Source organism: Oryza brachyantha, chromosome 11, assembly GCF_000231095.2.
Source record: "Oryza brachyantha chromosome 11, ObraRS2, whole genome shotgun sequence".
Classification (NCBI taxonomy): Eukaryota; Viridiplantae; Streptophyta; class Magnoliopsida; order Poales; family Poaceae; genus Oryza; species Oryza brachyantha.
The window spans coordinates 10,887,545-10,897,131 of NC_023173.2; the positions used below are offsets into that span (position 1 = coordinate 10,887,545).

Below are 9,587 nucleotides of genomic sequence, written 5' to 3' on the forward strand. Positions count from 1 at the left end.
AGCTTGTCCTGGCCACTGAAACTGACAAGATGACAAAATTCCACTGAATATCTCTGATTTGTGCTCCGGTCACAGGAACACCTGATTCCGAGGACTAAACATTGACAGAAAAACGAATCATTCAAACTATCCAATGAAAGTGATGCATATATATATATTTTTTGTGCATTTTTCTTATATACTTGATACTTTTGCTTTCTTCTCCACAAGCATCTCCACAACCATTTCCAAAATCTCTGCAACGCCTGGATCTCCATGGAGATTGCTGCAGAGACATGGCTTGCGCTGCTTCTTCTGTCGTCCCCTCTCTTCCTCCTAATCACGCGCTGCTACGACGCTCTGCCACGAGCTAGGAGGAGGAAGGACGACGACGTAGTAAGGCTCCGGCCGCCGCCGCCATCGCCGCCGGGTCTGCCGCTCGTCGGGCACCTGCACCTGGTAGGCTCGCTCCCGCACGTCGCCGTCCGGCTCCTCGCCGCGGAGCACGGGCCTGACCTGATGCTCCTCCGGCTGGGCGCCGTGCCGGTGCTGGTGGCGTCGTCGGCCCGCGCCGCCGATCGAGGCCGTCCTGCGCACGCACGACCACGTGTTCGCGTCGCGGCCCCGCGCCGTGCTGGCCGACGTCGTCTTCTACGGCTCCCGCGACGTTGGGTTCGCGCCCTACGGCGAGCACTGGCGGCAGGCAAGGAAGCTCGTCACCACGCACCTGGTCAGTGTGAGGAAGGTGCAGTCGTTGCGTCTTGCCCGTGAGGAGGAGGTAAAAACTGCATGGCAGGCTATGCAGGCTATTAGAGCAACCCTTGAAAGTTACCCAATTTTCGTTTTCTAAATCATGTGTTTTGGCAAGTTTGTAAACAATATGACAAAGCAAAATGAGTTTTATCTCCAACAGTTTACTTGCAGCGGGAGCAATCTACTGAAATTTAGATCTATTTGTGTATTTTTAAGAATATTAACTATTTTATTTAAAACTTTGGTAGCATATACTCATTAATTCATTTATTTTAACATGATATGACGTGCAAATTTATCTCAAAGTTATATATTTTTATTTTGAATTTTATCCTTATAGAATTTCTTTATACTACCAGTGTAGTATAATAAAATCAAATCTGTTAGATCCAAAGCAATAAACGGCTCACAATCATTCGAGTATATCTTAAAAATGATCCCACCTTTATATATCTTTATATTGATGTGTATCCTGTTTAAACCGGGTGATACATGGTATCTTTCAAATAATTGAAAACCATTGTTTTAGATTTGGAGTTTTTTAAAGGTGCTCCTAAACAATCCTAGACCGTTCATTTTGGTTGATCTGTGGGGATATCAGGTAATAGGTCACCCTTGGCGCGCAGTTAATGCTATAATATGGAATATGCATGTGAAAAATTAATAAGGAAATATATGGTATTTAATACATGCCTATTCTGCTGCTTCGTAGGTCAGCACGATAATTAGAGCACTAATTGTTGCTTGATCATGCATTTGCTAGTTAACTACCGTACATTATGCATGCATACAGTTTATAAGAAAAATTACGACGGTATTTAATACCTATTTATTTTGCATCTTCGTAGATTGCCTCACGGAACAAAATAAATACTATTTATATTTTAACTAGTAAGGATGTCCGTGCTTCGCTACGAATAAAAAGAATCGTTATATTTTAAAAGACATCACGAAAACATATATGAAACTCAGAATTAATTAATTAAGTTAACCAAATGATAACTATTTGCAAAATTTAACAGACAATCAAGCCCATAAAAAGTATAAATTAATCATTATATATTTTCACTATGCAAGGTCAAATAACAGGCATGTAACTATCAAATTGGTTCAAAATTTATAACTTATTTTGCATTTATAATCTAAACCGGATGGAATACCACTCGGGTAGACGAACTACTCACACCGTGCTCGCGACGTGGGCGACACAACCTGACCGACTCACTTGGGTGAGGCGGATGGACAAACGGAAATACGATCTATTTTTATTATAGTAGATAGAAAAATGTACGTGTGTTGTATGCGATCAAGTTAATTTTAATTATGCAAATGAAAATAAATTTTGAAAAATAAAGTACGTGTTGAGTCAGGAATAGTAATTATAGTCAAAGTACAATTGAATTGATTTGAAAAGCATATGTTGTATCGAGAAGCTTATATTTGAGAATAGTAATTGTGCTCAACATCTTAGACAAATTAAGTTGGACATGAATTTTACGTCCAATTCAAGCAAAACATTTGCTTGAAATCCGAATTGGATGTGAATTTTACGTCTAATTTTGACAAAACATGTGGTTGGTTTCTTTTTTAAAAATATGCAAACCCTCATATGCAATTTATTTTCAAAACTTACTTTATTTTATATAATTAAATTAAGTTGGTCTGGTGTAACACATGGACATTTTTTTAGTTATCTAATTTTTAAAAAATTAAAGGGATGCGATGCGTCAAGGCTTTATATATAATTAAAACTAACTTGGTCTGTTGTAACGCAAGGACATTTTTTAGTTATTCAATTTTAAAAAATTAAACAGATGTGATGCATCGAGGCTTTATATAATTAAAATTGACTTGGCCCGGTGTAACGAATGAAAATTTTTCTGGTTATCTAATTTTTAAAATTTAAAGAGATGTGATACGTTCAGACATTATATATAATTAAAATTAACTTGGACTGGTGTAACGCATGGATATTTTTGTTCCCTCTAATGTTTCTTGGGCCACCCCAATCCATCACCGTCCCCCGCCGGTCGCAGGGTGCTGCTACTGGACTGGATACCAGCGCACGCACCGTTGTTCCCTCCTGCATGCTGCAGAGAAAAGGATTTAGGGAGCAAGAAACGCGAGATTTAGGGAATACTTTTTTGGAAAGAGGTCGAGCCTCCAGGGCAGAGCAATAGAGACTGAATCAAGGAGGGGAACAAGAGGAGGTGCTTTCCATCCGGAACCAGGGGAGAAGAGCAACCGGCTGTAGCCTGTGAAAACACATGTGTCTCTATTAGGGAACTACCTAAGTAGCAAATAAACGGTTTAGATTTTCTCCTCCCTCTTACCTCCTAGCTGGTACTAAGTTGGAGCACTCTATCACTGCTCTTTAGATTTCCCAACATACACCGGGAGGCCTAGATATCTCTCACTCATCGTTTCCCTTTGTATATCCAATATTGGCATCAATTCTCTTCTCTTCTGTACTCGTGTGTTTGGGCCAAACATGACGGTTGATTTATCTGTGTTTACCATTTGCCCTAAACATTCCTCATATCAGATGGAAGATGCTCTTTAGGGCTCATGCATCATTTCCATTAGCCCGATAGAGTATCAACGAGTCATCTGCAAAAAGCAGGTGAGACACACTTGGCGCAGCCATGCAGACTTCGATTCCTTTCACTCTTCCTTCTTCATATGCCTTTTTCAGGAGCGCCGAGAAACCACCCTCTGTGCAGAGCAGGAAAAGGTAGGGGGAGAGGGGATCCCCCTGGCGTAATCCTCTCCTAGGTTGGAACTCGTCAACTAGCTCCCCATTTACTCGGACTTTGTACGACATTGTCGTAACACATTTCATGACCGTGTCTACCCATCTTTGGTTAAAACCCAGCTTTAGCATCATTCTCGCCAAGAAATGCCACTCAACTTTGTCATAAGCTTTACTCATGTCCAGCTTTATCCCTGCATAGCCCGAGCTGCCATTCCTTCTGTTTCTCTTGTAATGTGTCAGTTTATATGTGATCAAGATATTGTCTGATATAAGTCTCCCTGGTACAAAAGGCACTCTAGGATAGTGATATCACTTTTGGTAGCACTTTCTTCAGTCTATTGGCAATAGTCTTTGAAACAATTTTATATAGGACATTGCAAAGGCTTATCGGTCGGAGATCTTTTTTCAGCACTAGATTTTGAACCTTCGGGATCAGGACAATTGTGGTTTCACTCCAACCTCTTGGCATGGGTCCATTGAGGACACTAACTACTTCCTTTGTCACTTTCTCTCCAACTACCCCCCAATAGGACTTATAGAACAAAGCAAACATACCATCTAGGCCTGGCGCTTTGAGGTCTCCAATCGCTTGCAGTGCTTCCTTTACTTCCTCCTCTGTGAACTCCCGTGTATCGGTCAAGCGTTGTGTCCCACGCGTCGTTTGTATTAAAAATCTACATGAAATGGTTAGTTATAAACACCCTCTTCTCTACTTCATTCTCCACCCATCCCCCGCACTCCTTTTTCTATTTACCTATCCTATTACGCCTATTTCTTTATGAGCATGAAGCATGGAAGAAAGAAGTGCTTCTATCTCCTTGTTGTAGCCAATAGACATGGGCTCGTTGCCTCCAGTAAGTATCAAATTTTTCTTCAACCCTCTAGACTCGACACCTCAATACCTCCTCCTCTGCCACCTGATCTTTTGATATTCGGGTCCTTCAACAAATTTCCAGATGTCCCTTCAATTTTTCCTCATTTTCTCTCCTCCTTCAACATATTGCCAGAGGACGTTTGAGTTCCAACTGGACAAATCGGCTGCCACTCCCCTCAGTGCTTCGTGAACTGATTTCCGTTGTAAGTTTACCTCCACATGCCATCCCTGCTCAACAACCTCCTTGAACTTTTCTTACTCTACCCACAGAGCTTCAAACTAGAAAGATCTCCCTCATCCACTTCTTTGTACATTTGTTGCGTAGCTTCTGTTGAAATTATTACTGGTCGATGATCAGAGTGCCATGGGTCCCCATTGATTACCCATGCTCCAAGGAACTTGGCTTGCCACTCATAGTTAGACACAGCTCAGTCTAGCCTCTCTCTAATATATTTATCATGTTTGTGGTTATTATTTCTCCAAATAAAAGCATCCCCTTCAAACCCTAGATCATGTAAACCACAATCCGCCAGTGCTTCCCCGAACGCATCCATGCTGGCTTGACTCTTCGGGTTACCCCCTTGTTTCTTGTGGGAATATAGGATTTCATTGAAGTCCCCTGCCATTAGCCATGCCTCCACCGGTGAAGAGATTAATCTCCTCATCATTCTCTATGTTTCATGCTTCTGGTCATGTCGAGGATCCCCATAGACCCCTGTAAACCGCCACTTCATCCCATCTTCTTCTTCTACATTAATGTCAATGTGATACTTGGAGAGACTCATAAGTGACACATTGATACCTCTCCTCCACAACACAGCAATTCCCCCACCCCTTTTCCTTCACAATCCCTTGCTACCATATTCGGCAACCCCACCATGTATCTCAAAGATTGTAGTCTTCTCTCTTCCATCCTAGTTTCTAACAAGAACAAAATGTCAACATGTTCTGACTTCTGGAAATTCAAAAGTCCCCAAACTGTCGGGCAGTTTCCCAACCCCCGGTAGTTCCAAGCTGGTGGCTTCATTGATCCTTGCAGGGTTGGATCGCCAGCCCCGCTTCCTTGTTAAATTCACAATCTTTTCTAGTTGTATCCTCCTTCCTTTTCTTCATTGTTCTCCCTTCTTCATCTCCCATATGAGCATCCCCAACTCATTTCAGACCTTGTTCGACCGGGATGTTTACTGCGGCCCCTTTTTTCAGTGTAGCACATGTCATTCTTTTAAAAGTTTTCTGCTTTTTCTTCTCCTGGCTGGGCATGCACTACTACAGAACCTCGTAAATTTGACGGGTCATCCGTAACAGAACCAAACAGCCCGTCACACCCACACTCATCTGTGACAGGCCAAAATAAGGCACGTTGTAGATGGCTCTATTCGGTTTGGCCCGTCACCGATGACATATCATCTGTGCCGGGCCAAAATTTACGTCCGGCACGACTTATCCATGAAGTGCCAAAATCAGCGCCCGTCACCGATGACACTTATCCGTGAAGGGCCAAATTAAAGGCCCTTCATGGATGAGTCATCCGTGACGGGCCATAACTATGGTCCTTCAAAGATGAAATGAGTCATCCGTGAAGGGCCAAAATTACTGTCCATCACAGATGAGTCATCCGGGATGGGCCATAATTAAGGCCCATCAAAGATGACATAAAAGACTTCCAATGAAAATTTTCCCTACTCACCACTTCAAAATTTTTATCTTCTCCCCTCCTCGCTCTCTCCTTCGGTCCTCCCCTGATATTTTTTCCTTCTCCTCACTCTTTCTCTTCCTCTCTCACTCTTTCTCTCCTCTCCCTCTCTTTCTCTTCCTCTCTTGGCGCCGAGCTTGAGTGGGCAGTGTGCGCGTAGCAGCCGGCACGTCGCCCCCGTCGCTCAGGCTGCAACCTCCGTGGCGGTGCCGACCCCGATGATCGGCGGCGACGACAACGACATGGGTGGTGGCAGCGGCGCTGACCCCCGACAACGACGACGAGTGGGTGATGACGCAGGCCTCATCCTGCCCAGATCCGTAGGCGGGAGTGGGTGGTGGGAGCGGGAGCGGGGATCCGAGGGCGGCTTGGAGTAGAAATTATTTTAGTGTACTTCTAATTGAATGTAGTTTTAGTACACTATTAATTTACTTGGTTGTAGTTTTTATTTTAGTGCACTACTGATCAGAAAAATTTCTACAGGCTGTAGTTTTTATTTAAGTGTTGTAATTAAAATAATGTATGGATGGATATATGTGTGAGAATATATATATTGCTTCATTCATTTTCTTTGAGGGCATAGCTAGATCGTGAGGCCTGAAAATAAATCAAATTATTTTTTTGTTGTGTATTTTACTATCCATGAAGGGTCGTAATAAGCGCCCGTCACGGATGAGTCATCCGTGACAGGCCGTATCTCATGGCCCGTCACAGATGACTTATCCGTGACGGGCCATAATTTTAGCCCGTCAAAAATGAGTTTTAGTCATATTTTTTCAATGTATTTAATCATCCGTGAAGGGCAATAATGTGTGCCTGTCATGGATGAGTCATCCATGACGGGCCATGAGCATTTCGGTGACGAGTTTTACTTTTGACCCGTTAAAGATAATGTTCATCAGTGACGTACTTTGGCCAATCAATTATAGGTTTTTCTCATCAGTGATCACTCATCACTGACTAGACTATTGTCCGTCATAAATATGGGTTTAGACCCATCACAGATAACCGGTTCTACAGTAGCAGTGATGCCTGCCCAATTATGGGTATATAGTTTAAGAAGTCGTCAAGAGTAAATGCTACTTCATACTGTTATAGCTTTTAGAATTATCGTCAAAGTTGTTCTTCCAAAATATTTTGTAATATGGTCTCCCAACAACAATTGGGCAGTATGAAACAGCTTCAAAGTACAAAATGTTTGCGCTATAGGTGAGCATAGTGATGGCGAAGATCAGCGAGGCGGCAGCGGCGGGCACAGCGGTGGACATAGGCGAGCTCCTCGGCGCGTTCACAAACAACATGATCTGCCGTGCGGTGTCGGGGAGGTGCCCCCGCGACGGTGGGCAGAAGAGCACCCTCCAGGAGCTGGCCCGCGACACGTCGCGGCTGCTCGGTGGCTTCGACGTCGGGGAGTACTTCCCGGTGCTGGCCCGGCTCGGCGTGGTAGGGAAGGCGATGCGCGCGAGGGCCGAGAGGTTGAAGAAGAGGTGGGACGATGTGCTGGAGAAGCTGATCGGCGACCACGAGCACCAGTGCGGTTACAATCAGTCCCATGACCGGAGTGATGCGGATGACTTTGTGAACATTTTGCTCTCTGTTAGGCAGGAGTATGGCCTCACCAGAGAGCACGTCAAGGCTATTCTTCAGGTAGGTTGCTTCCATCATCTAATTACATCTAATTTCAAATCCCATATACTAGAATAGTATCAGAACTCAGGCTATATGCATCTATATGCTTAGGGACAATTCAAATATTCCAAATTCCAAATATATTTATATTTTATTTTCTGTATGAAGAATTAGAAATTTTGCATTCCTTTGCATGTGTGATTAAATTTAGAAAGGATAATTATAGGCATTAATGCTTTCTTTTATTGCTATGATTTATTAATTAGCATGTGGAATTATATTTAGCAATAGATAATCAAATAAAATAAATCAACTATTCGGATTCACCATTAACTCTTACCACCCCAAAGGTAAGATGGAGCACCTTAGTATGGCAATGCATACTCCTAGCATTTATGAGCAGTTCCAGCCTCCACGGGATCATATTTAGACAACTGTAATTGCAAGTGGCAACATTTTTCAAATTGTTTTAATCAGGAAATGTGCATTTTTTTCAATATAACCATGAGGCTGAGCATCAAATTCACATAGTACATTACTTCAAAATCCTATGAGTGCACGACAGGTATTGGACGGAACTGCCACCGCCGACTGTAGATACACGATGAAGAACGTTGCCACCGGTAGATTGGATCTTGGCTCTGATACCACTTGTTAGGGTTATGGGCCCACCACGCTTCATTTTCCACCAACAGCATATTTACCAAGAAAATGAGTCGATAGTTGCTTCCTCTACGATAAAGACCATAATAAAACAAAGCGTCATTCCGATAAATATATAAGATATGGAAGGCTTATCATTCCTCACCATATTATAAACTCACAGGATGTCTTTTTGGGGGGAATAGACACATCAGCTTTGGTCCTTGAATTTGCCATCGCTGAGCTCATGCAGAGGCCACACATGTTGAAGAAGTTGCAAGACAGAGGTGAGGGCTTGCATTCCCAAATCGCAAGAAATTGCCAGTGAGGTCCATGTGAACAACATGTCTTACCTAAAGGCAGTCATAAAAGAGGTGCTTAGACTGCACCCGGTGGCGCCTCTCCTCGCACCACACCTCTCCATGGATGACTGCAGCATCGATGGGTATACAATCCCATCAAGGACACATGCGTTCGTGAATATGTGGGCCATTGGCAGGGATCCACGCTTCTGGGAAAATACGGAGGAGTTCATGCCTAAAAGGTTTGTTGATAGCATGAGTAGTACTGCTGCTTGCGTCAGTTTCAGGGGCAGTGACTATCACTACTTGCCATTTGGTTCTGGCCGGAGGATGTGCCCTGGGATGAACTTCAGCATCGCTGTTGTTGAGATCATGCTAGCGAACCTTATGTGGAAATTTGATTGGACATTGCCACCAGGGATGGAGATTGATATGTCGGAAGTGTTTGGGCTATCGGTGCACAGGAAAGAGAAGCTTCTACTAGTTCCAAAACAATATGTGTGTAGCATATAATAGTAATAAATAATAAGTGTTGGGTTATTGTTCATGCCAAACTATTTGTTTACTTACTTTTGGTATGCATGATATAATGTCTATGATCGGATTGATGTATTTTCTAACCATATTTGTATTGTTTACTTTGTGGTGAATATGTTGCATAATATTGATATATTACATAACGCAGTTGATATATACCTTTCCCAGAGTGTGCACAATCAAGAGTTTTCCATCTTTTAGAAAATAAACCTGAATCTTAGTATTTAATCACTTGAGAATAATCTGTTTACCTCCTATATTGTTACGATCAAGAAATTTCTTTGGGTTCCTTAATTCAAGTAGATTCATAGTACCAACACAAAATTCTACTCGATTTGATCCTTTGACTGTACTTTTGTAATCCGTGTTCCAGTTGTTTCATATTGTAAGAGGTTCTAACTTTTTACATGTAAATCTTTTTAA

General features: G+C 42.6%; 1 pseudogene; it reads left to right on the forward strand.

Annotated features, from left to right (window-relative positions):
• Positions 1-255: 255 nt before the first annotated feature.
• LOC102709691 lies at positions 256-9,140 on the forward strand (annotated as a pseudogene).
• Positions 9,141-9,587: the final 447 nt, after the last annotated feature.